This window comes from Tursiops truncatus, chromosome 5 (assembly GCF_011762595.2).
Source record: "Tursiops truncatus isolate mTurTru1 chromosome 5, mTurTru1.mat.Y, whole genome shotgun sequence".
Classification (NCBI taxonomy): domain Eukaryota; kingdom Metazoa; phylum Chordata; class Mammalia; order Artiodactyla; family Delphinidae; genus Tursiops; species Tursiops truncatus.
In genome coordinates this window covers 62,632,583-62,647,991 of record NC_047038.1, presented here as the reverse complement: position 1 = coordinate 62,647,991, position 15,409 = coordinate 62,632,583, and the positions used below count along the sequence as shown (strand labels likewise).

The 15,409-nt window shown below is 47.0% G+C and overlaps 1 long non-coding RNA gene across 1 annotated transcript; it reads left to right on the top strand.

The window, feature by feature from the left end:
• The first annotated feature begins 4,888 nt into the window (after positions 1-4,888).
• LOC117312395 (uncharacterized) lies at positions 4,889-11,038 on the top strand. The gene is made up of 2 exons (XR_004526671.2): positions 4,889-5,322; positions 10,311-11,038. It is a non-coding gene; the product is annotated as an uncharacterized lncRNA (long non-coding RNA).
• Positions 11,039-15,409: the final 4,371 nt, after the last annotated feature.

The window sequence follows — 15,409 nt, the reverse complement described above, 5'->3', positions numbered from 1 at the left end:
TGATAGATATGTATATAAATGATAGATAGAGATATAGATACACAGAGACATACATACATACAATGTATGATGATAGACAGCTGATAGATAGATAGATAGATAGATAGATAGGAGAGCTGCATTTTGTTCACAATTCCTATTTCGTGCTTTTCCAGTGTGCCAGTACACATGATTTTAATAGTCATTCTGGTTGTGTCACACACATGCGTGCTATTTTTCTAGACAACCATTTTCCACTAAGAGGACCCACTTTTATTCCACTCTAGCACGCTCACTCATGAGTTAAAAGTAATTCGGGGGCTTCTTTTTAAACTTCACCTTCCTGATTGCACACACGATAGTCTTATTTTCTATAAACCTTTCACTCCCTCGAGCCCACACACATTATATAGGCCACTATTACTCTGAACTCAACTTAAGCTTAAATTGTGATCATTGACTTCTAATGTCTCTGAACCATAGAGTCCCACAGAGTGTTTTCATGGTCCTCGAGGTCTTCCCCATCACCCTCCACTGACGGCCTGTTCAGATTCCACTTAGTTCACTTATTTATTCATTTATTCACTCATTCATCATTTGTCGGATTGGGTACCTTCTTCATACCAATCGCCCTGTGGGGTGCCAGAGATATAAACTTGAAAACTGAATGATACACAGTCCCTGCCCTCAAGGCACCTACCATCTACTATTCCATGATACAGTGGATATTAAATCATTGTGATAACAGGTGATAAGGACAATGTTGGCATTACAGGCAAGGTGCAGTGGGTGCACAGGAGGGAGTGATTGACTATCCTTGGTAATGGGTCAGATCAGCTGCACAGAAGAGAGCACCAAGGAGCTGAAAGGGTCAGTAGGATTTTCCCAGGCAGCTGAACAGGGTGGGGCAGGTGGAGGGGACATGCAGGAAACACCAGAAGGTAGAAGAGGCAAGAAAGGATTCTTCTCCACAAGTTTCAGAGGGAGCATGGCCCTGCCGACACCTTGATTTCAGACTTGTAGTTTGTGGTACTTGGTTAAAGCATCCCTGAGAAATGGATACAGGCACCCAGGTGGAGCTGTCCAGTTGAAAGGTATGGATGAGGTCAGACCAGTCTTCTTCCAAAAGCCCAAGGAGATACACCTGAAACTAATACAACATTGGACATCGACTATACTTCAATAAAAATAATTTAGCTATTAAAAAAAAAAGCCCAAGAAGAGATAACTAAGGACACAGAGCACACTGGGGCATATGCTGGAAGAGATTTATTCTGCCCAGGGTGGAGAGGAGAAAAGGGGATTGAACAGGGAAGTTTCACGATGAAGATGACATTTGAAGAGGGCTTTGAAGAATCTTTTTGTCTCTTAGCTGATGATAAACTCCTGGGAGCCCAGTCTACAAATCTATTCAAGTATTTGACAAATATTTATTCAGCACTTTGTGTTGAGCTCTGTGCTAGGCTCTGAGAATAGAATGGTGAGCAAAACAGGCACAGCCCCTGCTCACGCAACGGATAATCTGACGGAGAGACAGACTAATTTCTGTGAATACAAATAACCACCAGAAAAATACGTAATCATCACTCTGATAAATGATATGAAAGGCAATTACCAAGTGTTAAGAGAACATATTGCAAGGAAGTTGTTCAAGCCTGAAGGCTGTGAAAGCGTTTTTGAGGAAGTGAAGGGGGGGAAGGGTGGCTCGTACAGATTTGAGGATCTGAAAGACAGCCAGTCTCACTGCAGGACAGAAACAGAGGGACAGCTGATGCTGGGAACAGGCAGCAGCCATGGCTCAAAGGACCTTGAAGGGTTTAGTCTTCATCCTACACGTGACGGATGGAAGGGAAATGCAGTCAGTGAATTTCAGCAGGGGCGCCAACAGACAAGATCAGATTCGGGGGTTTTGTTGTTGTTGTTTAGATCACCTTGATGAGAATAGTGGGAGAAAGTCAAGAATGGAAGCAAACAGAACCATTAAGAAACTCTTGCACTTGTCCAGCCCAGAGCAGATGGTCTCTTGAACAAGGTGGTGGCAGTGGAGAAGGTGGATTTAAGAAGTGTCTCTCCAGGTTCTCAGTGAAGGGAAAAAAAATAAATGAATGAATGAAACCAATGGTCTTTATCTGAAGCTATTCCATATTCTTCTCTGTCTTCAGGTTTTCAAACACTGTCTCCCTGAAAAGTGACATTGATGTCTCCATATGAAACGTCTTGACATCTGATAATGACGACTCAGTCTAAGAAGAAGGGGACATTAAATGGCGTTCTGGGAGATGGTGAGACTCTCTCCAGTAGGGGAAAGGGAAGAAGAGAGAACAAGAGGTTGGACCCCTGAAGACTTTCAGAGGCCACGGAAGACCCAAGGCAAGGACCTATCTGAAGAAGGCGGTCCCTACGTTACCTGCCAGCCAGTAAGCTTCTCTCATCTGATACTCCCCAAGGAGCATGATTCACAGGCACCGTGTTCAGAGGAAACATAACGTACAGTTGAGCTCCCCGAAGCACCCTGCAACACAGTGTTAGCACCTAGAAAGCACCAAAGTTTCTACAGTCAGATTTAACTCCTTTGTTGCACTTAAACTCTGGACATCGCGGATGAGAATGGAGTCCAGACTATGGCTTTTGCATGGCAAGAGAGGGTGTGCTTCTTCCCAGGGGTGTGGCACACACCTGAAGTTCTCCAGAGCATCGGCTTCCCCGCGCCTCAAGAAGGCAAAGCAGTAGTCCTGAATGACGAGAGACTTGGCCAGCTTCTGCAACTTGGGATGTGTTGGGTTCAAATTGTTCACTCAGTTGGGTACCTAAGACGCTGCACTAGGTGGGCCTGGTATTCCCTTTCCTCCTCCATCGTGACAGGGAAGGATAGAGATTGGAGGAATGAAAGGCAGCCAGCCGTCTTTGAACACCCAAAGTGTCTCACAGCTGATAGAATCTGAAGAATATGGGGGAATTGCTTCAAATCTTACCCTCTTACTGTTGTTCAATAGATGCTGGAATGGACTCTGGATTTAATTTAAAATGAATACTATGTTTTCATCCTAATTAACCACACAACAAAAGCTACTTATGAAGTGAACAGGTGACTCAATATTTGTTTAATAGTGACATCATATTCACAGTTTTGCCCAAATTCCAATGACCTTGAGCTCCTCTTGCCAAATGGCAGGACCTGAGTCCTCCTTTAGAATTTTCCCATTCTTCTTGGACAGTCCCAAAGGGGTGTTGGTCTCTTGGCCACAGGAACTGCACAGGGCTGTCCATTGGCTTTTTCTGCAGAAGAAGTCCACAAAGAAGACCCTTAAGGAAACCTCCCTGTCACCACGGCTGACAGTGCTGAGATTGTCAGCAGCCCCGCCCCACGCTTATCCACAGAGAAGTGTTACTCATTTATTCCTTTCACTAACTACATCAGAGCCTCAGCCCTCACCCGCCCAGACACACACACACACACACACACACACACACACACACACACACACACAAATGCAAATTATTATATGCGTGGAAATGGAGCCAAAAGGTCACACACCAAGGACTTTTCATAACGGTGAAGACTCCCGGAGCACGAGTGTCTGGGTGTTTCTCATTTTTGTCTGCTGACATATCCGCTTGCTTTGCTTTCTTGCCGTCATTTTGCCTTGCAATGCTCTTTTTCTTTTGTATTAAGGAACATTTTGTATTTTATTATATAGTGCTTTCATTTTTAAATATCGTTTTAGATATTAACATTTGGCTGGTAACTGGAAGCCCTCCAATTTATTCTGGTCTCCTGTAAGTTGCACTGAACCCTTTAGGAACTGCTCTGAGTGTTATCTGGCTTAGCGTTTCAACCTAACACGGAAGCTGGTGAGAGCTGGCATCTGTGGGCCCTCACTGCGTGCCAGGCGCCGTGCCAAAGGCGCTTTCCACACACTGGGCCACGCCGCCCTCCCCGGAACCCTGGCGGGAACTGTAACCCCCAGCACAGCGATGGGGAAACAGCGCCTGGGCGGAGTGTGTGTCATCTACAAGGCAGCACGGTCGATGCCAGATGCCTTGTGCAGAGACCCGAGCTGTACCGGAGCCACGAGTCCTGCTGGATGCCCTTCCGAGGGCATCTGCTAGGGCACTAGAGTGGGGTCTTCCTCAGGCACTGGCTGGCTGCTCTCTCAGGGGAACATCGCTCCTCTTACCCCAAGCTCCTGCATCGCAGAAGAAACTGAGAAGGGCTGGGCCCCTCTGTGGAAACTTGCCCACTCCCCACCCACAGGCAGAAAGTCAGCAAAACTCAGCCAGCCCACGTTCAGAGCCGCCGTGGTCCTGCCAAGCCTGCCCCACCCAACCTCCTGTAAGAGCTCCAGTCGACAGGCCCAGAAAAGCAAACGGGCCTTCTTGGGATAGAGAAAGGAAAAAACCGCGCAGCTGCCACCTAATTGGCATTCTAAACAGCTAGAAGCTTCCAAGCGCAGAAACGAATTAAATAAGCTTTTTTTCCCCTTTCAGGGTGGAGTACAGCCTCCAGGTTTCCACCCAAGTCACACCCTAGCAGCTGCTATTTATAATATCTAAATGCCAGATGGAACCTGCCGGGGTGAAACAGAAAACAGAGAGCTGGACAACAAAGGCCCTTCAAGCCCGGTTGGGCCTGGGAACAGATGCCAACCCCGAGGGAGCACCTGGGGACTGGGCAGGGCCCTGAGGAGGGCTGACCCTCCTGCCCAAGTGGAGCTCCCCCAGCCAGCAGAGAGCACGCTGTTGGATGCTTCTCCTGCATCCCACAGCCCGTGGCACACAGCTGGGTGCTGGGCAGGGACTGGGGCTCTACCTGTTGGGTCAGGAGCAGCCAGCAGAGGCCAGGAAAGCTCACCCGGGCCAGCAGCCGGCTGTGGAGCAGGCCAGACCCAGCAGCTGGGCGGGGGGGGGGGGGGCTCGGGTCCAAGCAGAGGCTGGAACAAGGTAGAGCAGGGTGCAAAGGGGGGACATGAGGCAAACCCTGATTTCCTCTCTTAGCCGGTGTGATTTTCTGCCTTATTAACCCCTGGGGGACTCTGCTTCCTTATTTGTGAAACACAGGCAGTAATTACATCAACTGAATGGGATATCTGAGAACACTGAATGGACAGTAAGCGCTTAGGATAGTTCTGTAGCATTGAAACGGCAGCTGTTCCTATTGGATTTTTTGCCCAGATACAAAAATGCCTCTGTGTGACTTACAGGGCAAACGCAGGTCCCTCTCCTCCTGGAGGGCTGACAGCCTTGGAGACGGATCACATCACAGCTTCCCAGTTCCTGCCCCTGATGTGCCAGTGCAGACCGGAAGGCTGGCTTGAGCTAAAACAGGCACCTGAATAAAATCCGGTTAGTATCCTGCTGCCCCTGCTGCCCCTGCTGCCCTGGCCCGCTGGTCGGCTAGCGAGTGAAAATTGTTTCTTCCAAAACAAAAAGCCTGTCTCTCATTCTCTGATGAACTCCTCCCTCCTATGTCAGTGTAGCTCCACTCTGCTTTTCTCTAGGAACGTTCCTGAGATTCAGAGCAGTCCAAAGTTTCTTTCAGAGTTTCTAGAGCAGTGCTGTCCTATGGAAATATAATGCCGACCACGTAGGTCATTTTAAGTGTTCTACTAGCCCCATGAATGAAAAGAAACAGGTGAAACTAATTTTAATAACAGATTTTATTTAACCCAGTATATCGAAAATAGTATCATTTCAAAATGTAATCAATATAAACATTAGTAAGGAGATGTTTTACAGAATCGGGTGTGTATTTTATGGTACGTCTCAGTTTGCTCTAGTTACATCTCAAGTGCTTGGTCTGCACACGTGGCCAGTGGTGACTGTATTGCATAGCACATCCTACAGCGTTGGCTTGATTTACTGTTGGTCTACCGCTGGGGGGCCTCCAGCTTGAGACTTTGATGCCGCCTGCTCTGAGGTTCTGACAAGGGTAGGGATGTCGGGAGACAAGCAGTGGTCTGTAGCAGGCCAGTGTGAAGAGTCAGGAGAGACTGCCTTCTCCTAGCCAGTCCCTCGACAGTTTGGGTATTAGTCTTGGGGTGAAGATGGGTCATGGGCACTGTGAATAAAACATAAAAAGCTGGGAACCCCCTGGCAGTCTAGGGGTTAGGACTCGGAGGGCCGGGGGTTCAATCCCTGGTCGGGGAACTAAAATCCTGCAAGCCTCGCGGCGCAGTCCCACCCCCCAAAAAAGCATTTGCTGGGCTTCCCTGGTGGCGCAGTGGTTGAGAGTCCGCCTGCCGATGCAGGGGACGCGGGTCCGTGCCCCGGTCCGGGAGGATCCCACATGCCGCGGAACGGCTCGGCCCGTGAGCCATGGCCGCTGAGCCTGCGCGTCCGGAGCCTGTGCTCCACAACGGGAGAGGCCACAGCAGTGAGAGGCCCGCGTACCGCAAAAATAAATAAATAAAAGCATTTGCTCCCAGAAGAGCTAGGGAGCTGAGCTTTGAACAGCCCTCACCGCTTCAGAGGAGTTGGGTTCTTCCCCTCCCTCCAAGCTCTTGCAGCTGCAGTGAAGGTTGCAGTCGGGAGGAGGCTGTCACTGTTGAAGAATAAAAGGAACCTCCCAGGGAAGGGGTCCCGTGCGGGAAGGAACAGGAAGAAAAAAGAGTGAAAGGGAAGAATCTTCAGATCACCAGCTGCAAGGACATTGGCAGCCTTTTCACACAGCCTCAGAAAAGCCTCTTTGGTTTCCAAAGAGTCTGCAACATTTTTAGGCTTGTGGCCTCTGAAGCCTCAGTGAGCCTCTGCCTGTTAGAAATAGTTTCCAAGACATCACATGAAAAATATTTTCTTTTGGTGCTCTGAGGACCTGAGCTCACTGAGGTCTCCTCCTACCAGTGAATGCCGAGGAAGGCACTCCCTGACTGGTGAGCTGCTAGCAGCCGCACTCACCCCCATTAAACGACAGGATTACGATGCCTGTCTTGTGCAGAAAATGTGAGAACCTTCTGGAAAACTCTGGAAGGGGCCAAGATGGGACTTTGTGGCTGGTGGCTACCAGTCCTGAAGCCGTGGAGGCGACACGTGGTTTTGCACGGGTCCCCACCCTGCCGGAGCCACTGGTTCCTGGCACAGCCCTGGCGGCCTCCCAAGCCGCCTAGATTTGGCCTAGCTTTCCGAGGCATTTGCCCTCTCTGTTGACTGCTCTTAGAGCAGCTTGCCAAGCCAGTTACTGAAAGGATTTGGAATCCGAGGAGTAAGAAAAATCACCACCTATGCTCTAGGGGAATTTATGGGAACAGGCTGAACAAAATGACCCCTTCCAGGCAACCTGGCTGTAGTGCAGCCCTGCCCTTCCAGAAGCACCACTTGCCCCCAAAGTGAGCCAGTGGGCAGAGCTGGGCCTCCCCTGATTTTGTCTGGGCTACTCTTCTGTCCCTCCAAAAAAAGACCACACTGGACACCTTGTCCCAGAAGATATAAGGTCCCAGAGAAATTGCTACAGCACACTCTCCTGAAAAATAATTTCCTTTCTTCTTATCACCATAAAATCTCAACGATTAAAATGCTGAGAAAATGAGGTTGTTCTGATAACTGGCGTTTTCTGGTGAACAGGAAACTGGTTTTATTTTAACCAGTGATGCTGAAAATCTCTGTCCCCTGGACCAGGGCCTGGCCTGTTTTTAATCATACAGGACCCTGCCGGGCTCCAGGGCATGGTGCTTCTAGACAGCACGGGCCGTCGATGTAGAACACACTGAGTCAGCCCTGATTCCAGGCCTGCTGCTGGCTCCTGGCATTCTGTTTCTGTTTGGTGTTAGCCGGACCCTTTAGATGAACTCATTATGTTGTAGTTATGTCGCTTTACCCTAAAATCTAAGCGTAACCCTTCAATTTGAGGGCCCAAGTTAACTGGGTTCCACTTGAGAAGTGGCTCTAGTCAGAGCAAAATGTTTTAGGCCCACATCTAGCCCCTGACCACATTTTGACGACAGGATGATTTTAGCATTCACTTGGCAAGGGCATTTCCATTGGGCTCCCCATGAATTTGCCGAAATTCTAGTTAATTCTGTAGTGTGTGATTGCCTGGTTTATTTGTAAGAACTACCCATCGGAGCTGAGCTGTTCTGTTTCTGGAGCCGCTTATACGATCACAGTTATGAAATGTTTATTTTCTTAGATCAGCTTAAGCTGATAAGGCACTTTTGAGCCATTAAGAATCTTGTAAGTCAAGATTGTTTCGATAGATGATTTTCCTGGTGGGGGGTAAATCAGATGAATCAAGGCCTCTCCCTTGATTGGGCTATTATCTTAAATGTGTGTGACCGTCACATGCTCCTTTGAGCAATGGTGCTGCCTCCTTAGGAAGATCTGCTGCCGGCTCGCTCTGTTTCCTCTGGCTCACACCCAAGGACCCGGAGAGACGAGGCCACCCCAGAGAGGCAGAGGGTCAGTCAGGAATGTTCCAGGGCCACAGGGCCCGTCTGCAACCACGCTGGGCACAAGAAGCCACAAGAAAATACTCCAAATTAATGAACATGGAAGAGGCTCACGGATTTAAATCCTCAGCACAAATCTGTTTGAAGACAGGCCTTGCCCTCACAAAACTGACTTTCCTGTGACGGAGACAAATCGAGAGGGAAATAAACACGCAATCTGCTGTTGAGGGCTAAGTAACAAGGACAGAGAAAGCAGGATAAGGGGAGAGGAGGTAAAGGGGAAGAGGGGGCAGTGGGTACCTGTCAGGCAGGGCGGGCAGGGTGGCCTCTCTGAGGAGTGACCTGAATGGAGAGAAGAAATCCAGTGCTTCCGAAGCAGAGGAGCAGGGGGTGCAGATGCCCTGCGGAGGGAGTGTGCTGGCCGCCGGAAGAGCAGAGAGATGGTGTGTCTGGAGAGCAGCAGGTGAGGAAGAGATAGGAAGGAGGGAGAGAGTGGGGAGGGTGCAGAGCTGGAGAGCCTCTCAGCAGAGCCACAGACTGTCCTGATGTCCATTCTTTCTGCTTCTTTTCAATAATGAAATCGCCCGCCGTCTCGGCGGGGATCGTGGGCCTCTGCTAGCGACCACATCTTCCAGCCTCGAGTGCAATGGAGTGTGGCCACGTCATTAAGTTCTTGCCGTTGGGCCATGAATGGAAATGGGTTCTGCTGCGTCTCGGTTCAGTGCTCACAGAGTGGGTAGTGTTCCTCCCTCTCTTTCATCCCGTCCTACAGGTGGAACCCAGACCTGGTGCTAGGGAACCACCTGGTCCATGTAGACCAGGGGAAGGCCCAGGCAGAGGTTCGGAAAGTGGGGTCCCTGGGCCTGTGACATCAGCATCACCTGGAATCTTGTAGAAATGCAAATTGGGGGAGCGCCCTCCAGACCTACTAAATTAGAAACTTTGGGGGTGGGGTGCAGCAATCTGTGTTTTAACACACCCTCCAGAGGATTCTGATAACCTCGGGTCTCACAACCACTGCAGGCTTTCTCACCATTGGGAATACCAACACCGCGGGCACAAACTTCTTTGTTGTAGGGGTCTGTCTGTGCCCTGTGGGAGGTTTAGCAGCAGCTCTGGCCTCTACCCACTAGAACACAGCAGCACACACCCTCCCCCTACTTGTTACCACCCAAAATGTACCCGTACACACTTCCTCTAGTATGTATATCTTCTTTTGGAAGAAGAGATAAGAAACTAATAAAGTGATTACCTTAGGGTAGTGGGACACGGGTGGAGGGGGCTTTGGAGGGCTTCGATTTTCTTTTGTATATTTCTGTGGCGCGCTCGAGATTTTACCATGTGTATTGCTGAAATAAATCTCTAGGCCCAAGATGGGTCCGCTCCTTCCCAGGGTGCCGGGTCAGCAAACCGAAACTTAGATCTAACATCCACACCCCATAAACGCTCCGCTTGACCAGACACGCAGTGTGTCCAGTCAGCCAGTTCCCGAAGGCCAAGCCAGCTCCAGGCCTCCTCATCCCCAACAAGGGTGGCTATGTGGCCCCAGCCAATCAGATGTTTTCTGTTTGTCTCTTGCTCGTGCTTTTGTTTTTTGGGGTTTTTTTTTGCGATACGCGGGCCTCTCACTGTTATGGCCTCTCCCGTTGTGGAGCGCAGGCTCCGGACGCGCAGGCTCAGCGGCCATGGCTCACAGGCCCAGCCGCTCCGCGGCATGTGGGATCTTCCCGGACTGGGGCATGAACCCGTGTCCCCTGCATCAGCCAGCGGACTCTCAACCACTGCGCCACCAGGGAAGCCCCTCTTGCTCGTTCTTTATTCTTTATCCTATAAAAGCTTCTTGCCGTCTGCCCCATTTTTTCAGTTCTCTGGAAGCAGATTATCCATTTCATGCAGTGTTAAATAAAGTTTGTATCATCTAACTTGTCTTCTTTAATCTTTTTTCAACAGGATGTAACAACAATGGGGAAGAAATGTTTTAGAAAGACTACTTATTGAAAGAGTGGAAACTAGGTTTCTTTACCACCGTTCTGACACCAACTCCAGCGTGTGTGGGTTTTCCCACACCACCAAGCAATTCTCAGACGCCTGCAGGGTGTCCTACAGTTCAACTCAATTCTGAGGCTACCTGGAGAGAGCGTCAGACGCTGCAGGTTAAGGGCTCAGCCCCACCAGACCACCCCCGACCCTCCCGCCACTTCAGATGCCAACTGTCAGTCCAGGTTGTCACCTGTGCTTCTGAGGGGCTGTAGATTGGAGGTTCCCACGACTCCCAACTTGGGTTCAATCAATTTACTAGGGTGGCTCACAGAATTCAGGAAACCAGTTTTCTTACTAGATTACTGATTTATTACTAAAGGATATAACTCAGGAACAGAGCCAGATGGGAGAGATGCATAGGGCAAGGTATGGGGATAGGGTTTGGAGATTCCAGTCCTCTCTGAGCACTCCACTCCCTGAATGCCCATGTGGTCACCAAACCAGAAGTTCTCAGAATCCAAGTCCTTTGGCGTTTTTATGGAGGCTTCATTACATAGGCCTGATTGGTTAAATTATTGGCCATTGGTGATTGATTCAACCTCCAGCCCCTCCCCCCTCCCTGGCAATCAGAGGTTGGGACTGAAAGTTCTAACCCTCTATTCCTGGTTGGTTCCCTTGGCAACCAGCCCCCCTTAGGTGCTTTCCAAAATTCACCTCATAACATAACAAATGACACCTTTATCAGCTTAAGCACAGGAAATTCCAAGGGTTTTAGGAGCTCTGCTCGGAGATCAAATATATATTCCTTATTATAAATCACAAAATCACACTTCCTATAGAGCTTCTCAGCATCCGTAACATGTGCTAACACATTTTTAATCTCCAAGGGGAGCCGAATCCTGGAAATGCTGTGCCTCAAAACACTTCCAGAAGCACCCATCTGGCCAACACTGATGCCTTGAGCTTCCTCAGTGCAGGAAACAGTTGAAGGTGGCCAAGGCTGGGCATTTCACTGGATGCAGGCCAGTCCTTCCACTTGGGTGAGACATGCACTCTGAGATATGACAGTTCTTTCAGCAACTTTGGACTGGCCCCTGGGCAGTTCGTTCTTGAGAGGAGTCCTGCAGGTAGTCTTGGTCTCTCTGGTTTGTACCTCACTTTGTGGATGAACCACCTGCAAGTTCCCCAGGAGCTGGAGGAATGGGGGTTTGGGGGCTCCACCGCCCTCTAGACCCCATTCCCCATACGGCCCACGGCCCCCGGACTGAGCTAGCCATCGGCCCTGCAGGCTCCCTCCCGAATGCTTTGCCTTCTCCCGTCCCCTCCAAGTGTTGAGACAGATTCTCCTCCTCAATCTGCCCCTTTTCAGGGGATGGGGAGGAGGGAGGTAAGGGAGGATGAAATTTTAAACCCTGGTGATCATTCATTTCTGATCTTTTCTACTATTTATCCCAAAGTTCCTCGGCACACAGCACACCTAGTGGTCTATTAAAAACAGTGGAAGTTGGCTGTGGGTTTGTCATATATGGCCTTTATTATGTTGAGGAAAGTTCCCTCTATGCCTACTTTCTGCAGGGTTTTTATCATAAATAGATGTCGAATTTTGTAGAAAGCTTTCTCTGCATCTATGGAGATGATCATATGGTTTCTCTCCTTCAATTTGTTAATATGGTGTATCACGTTGTTTCATTTGCATATATTGAAGAATCCTTGCATTCCTGGAATAAACCCCACTTGGTCATGGTGTGTGATCCTTTTAATGCGCTGTTGGAGTCTGTTTGCTAGTATTTTGTTGAGGATTTTTGCATCTATATTCATCAGTGTTATTGGCCTGTAGTTTTCTTTCTTTGTGACATCTTTGTCTGGTTTTGATATCAGGGTGATGGTGGCCTCATAGAATGAGTTTGAGAGTGTTCCTCCCTCTGCTATATTTTGGAAGAGTTTGAGAAGGATGGGTGTTAGCTCTTCTCTAAATGTTTGATAGAATTCGCCTGTGAAGCCATCTGGTCCTGGGCTTTTGTTTGTTGGAAGATTTTTAATCACAGTTTCGATTTCAGTGCTTGTGATTGGTCTGTTCATATTTTCTATTTCTTCCTGGTTCAGTCTCGGCAAGTTGTGCATTTCTAAGAAATTGTCCATTTCTTCCAGGTTGTCCATTTTATTGGCATACAGTTGCTTGTAGTAATCTCTCATGATCCTTTGTATTTCTGCAGTGTTGTTACTTCTCCTTTTTCATTTCTAATTCTATTGAGTCTCCTCCCTTTTTTTCTTGATGAGTCTGGCTAATGGTTTATCAATTTTGTTTATCTTCTCAAAGAACCAGCTTTTAGTTTTATTGATATTTGCTATCTTTTCCTTCATTTCTTTTTCATTTATTTCTGATCTGATCTTTATGATTTCTAACTCAATTTTGTTTCTTTTTTTGGCTGAGTAATATTCCATTGTATATATGTGCCACATCTTCTTTATCCATTCACCTGTTGATGGACACTTAGGTTGCTTCCATGTCCTGGCTATTGTAAATAGAGCTGCAATGAACATTGTGGTACATGACTCTTTTTGAATTATGGTTTTCTCAGGGTATATGCCCAGTAGTGGGATTGCTGGGTCATATGGTAGCTCTATTTTTAGTTTTTTAAGGAACCTCCATACTGTTCTCCATAGTGGCTGTATCAATTTACATTCCCACCAACAGTGCAAGAGGGTTCCCTTTTCTCCACACGCTCTCCAGCATTTATTGTTTCTAGATTTTTTGATGATGGCCATTCTGACTGGCATGAGATGATATCTCATTGTAGTTTTGATTTGCATTTCTCTAATGATTAATGATGTTGAGCATTCTTTCATGTGTTTGTTGGCAGTCTGTATATGTTCTTTGGAGAAATGTCTATTTAGGCCTTCTGCCCATTTTTGGATTGGATGGACCTAGAGTCTGTCATCCAGAGTGAAGTAAGTCAGAAAGAGAAAAAGAAATACCATATGCTAACACATATATATGGAATCTAAGAAAAAAAAGAAAATGTCATGAAGAGTCTAGGGGTAGGACGGGAAAAAAGACACAGACCTACTAGAGCATGGACTTGAGGATATGGGAAGGGGGAAGGGTAAGCTGTGACAAAGTGAGAGAGTGGCATGGACATATATATACACTACCAAACGTAGGGTGGATAGCTAGTGGGAAGCAGCCGCATGGCACAGGGAGATCAGCTAGGTGGTTTGTAACCACCTAGAGGGGTGCAATAGGGAGGGTGGGAGGGAGGGAGATGCAAGAGGGAAGAGATATGGGAACAAATGTATATGTATAACTGATTCACTTTGTTGTAAAGCAGAAACTAATACACCATTGTAAAGCAATTATACTCCAATAAAGATGTTAAAAAAAAAGAATCAACTGTTTCTAAATACAATGAACAATTGGAAACTGAAATTTTAAAAACAATATATAATAAAAAATTGAAATAAAAATAAATAAAACCACAAAATAACTGTTAACGATGAAAACTTATTATGCCAGGCCTTAGTATGGCCTGACTTGGAAATTTAGTTTCAGAGGCTTTTGTGAATATACCACGAAAGAGGACTTAGGTGTATCTTATTCCCACAGGCCACCAATAAATATTTGCTTAACGGAGAAAATATTAATATATAGTATAGGAGAGAATCTGACAGATGATTAAAATTATTGAGTGATAGCAATGCTCAAACTCATCTGTGATCAAACACTATGAAGCATCCTCCTAAGGAGTTTCAGCTCTGATATGCAAAAAGCTTGGAAGTTGTCGCTATATTTTGTCCTTACAAGATAATGCTGTACAAAATGAAAATAAATGACTTTTCTCAGACGTGATTAATAAAACATGTAACTATGAAAGAATTTTAAAACTGTAAAAAAATAAAAATAAAAAAACAACAACAGTGGAAGCTAACCAAGCCCAGCCTTCAACCCTTGCTACCCAATCAACAACGGTGATCATTCTGCAGCTGCAAACATCAAATCCCAATCATTTCTTTCCTCATTAAATGAGCTGATAGTCATCTAAGGGGCCCATAACAGGGCCTGCCTGGCATGTGGTGACTGCTGGTTTTATTTTGTTTTGTTTAGCCATTATTATACCATCATACGCTACACTCAACATTTCTCACTATTTAACAGCCTCTGGAATTATCCAGATTTTCAATGAACAGAATTACACCGTGAATGTGGAATGAAGACATAAGCAAGTGGCATGACCCACAAAGTAAGAAAGATCTCTACAGCGATGGGAAAGTGAGAGTAAAATAGAACTATACGTCCACAGAACTGTAGACAGAGATTCTCTCCACAGCCATGGATGCTGACTCAGGTGTCTTCAATTCTGTACTCATCCAGGGAGACTTCCCCCGCCCCCCCACATACAAGTGGTTCTCAAATTTTAGCACAGATCAGAATCCCTCGGAATCCCTTGGAGGGCTTGTTAAAAAAGAACACTAGCTCCACCCTCCAGAGTTTCTGAATTAGTAGGCTGGGGTAGAGCCAAAGAATTTGCATTTTTAACAAGTTTTCAGATGCTGCTGATGCTACTGGTCTCAGGACTGTACTTTGGGAACCACTGCCCTTCAGGTGAACTTAGACCCTGGCATTTAAACATGCCTTTTGCTTGAATCAGGTCATGGGTCCAGCTTGTCAACATCAATCAAGGTCCTGTCATTCAGCGTGTTTGCTTTGCGGCATCCTCGCATCTGAGAGGCATGCCCCCTTTGACAGGTCCTTGTACAGGTCACTGATGCAAATGTGGGCCAGGCTGGCTAAGGACAAAATCCAGGTCAGGTTAATTAACCCCCTAGCTTTTAGGCTCACGTCAATTCACTATAATTACAGCCATAGTTCTCAATCCTGATTAAACTTTAAAATCACAGGGGAAGCTTAAAAAACAACCAAAAAAAAAAAAAAAAAAACAAAATTAAAAAAAAAACCTCTCCAGGTGATTCTAATGTGCAGCTAGGGCTGAGAACCACCATCTAGAGGTCTTACCGGTTTAACCTGTTAAATCAACCCAGATGAACTGTCCTGCCCATGTAACTTTATTTAA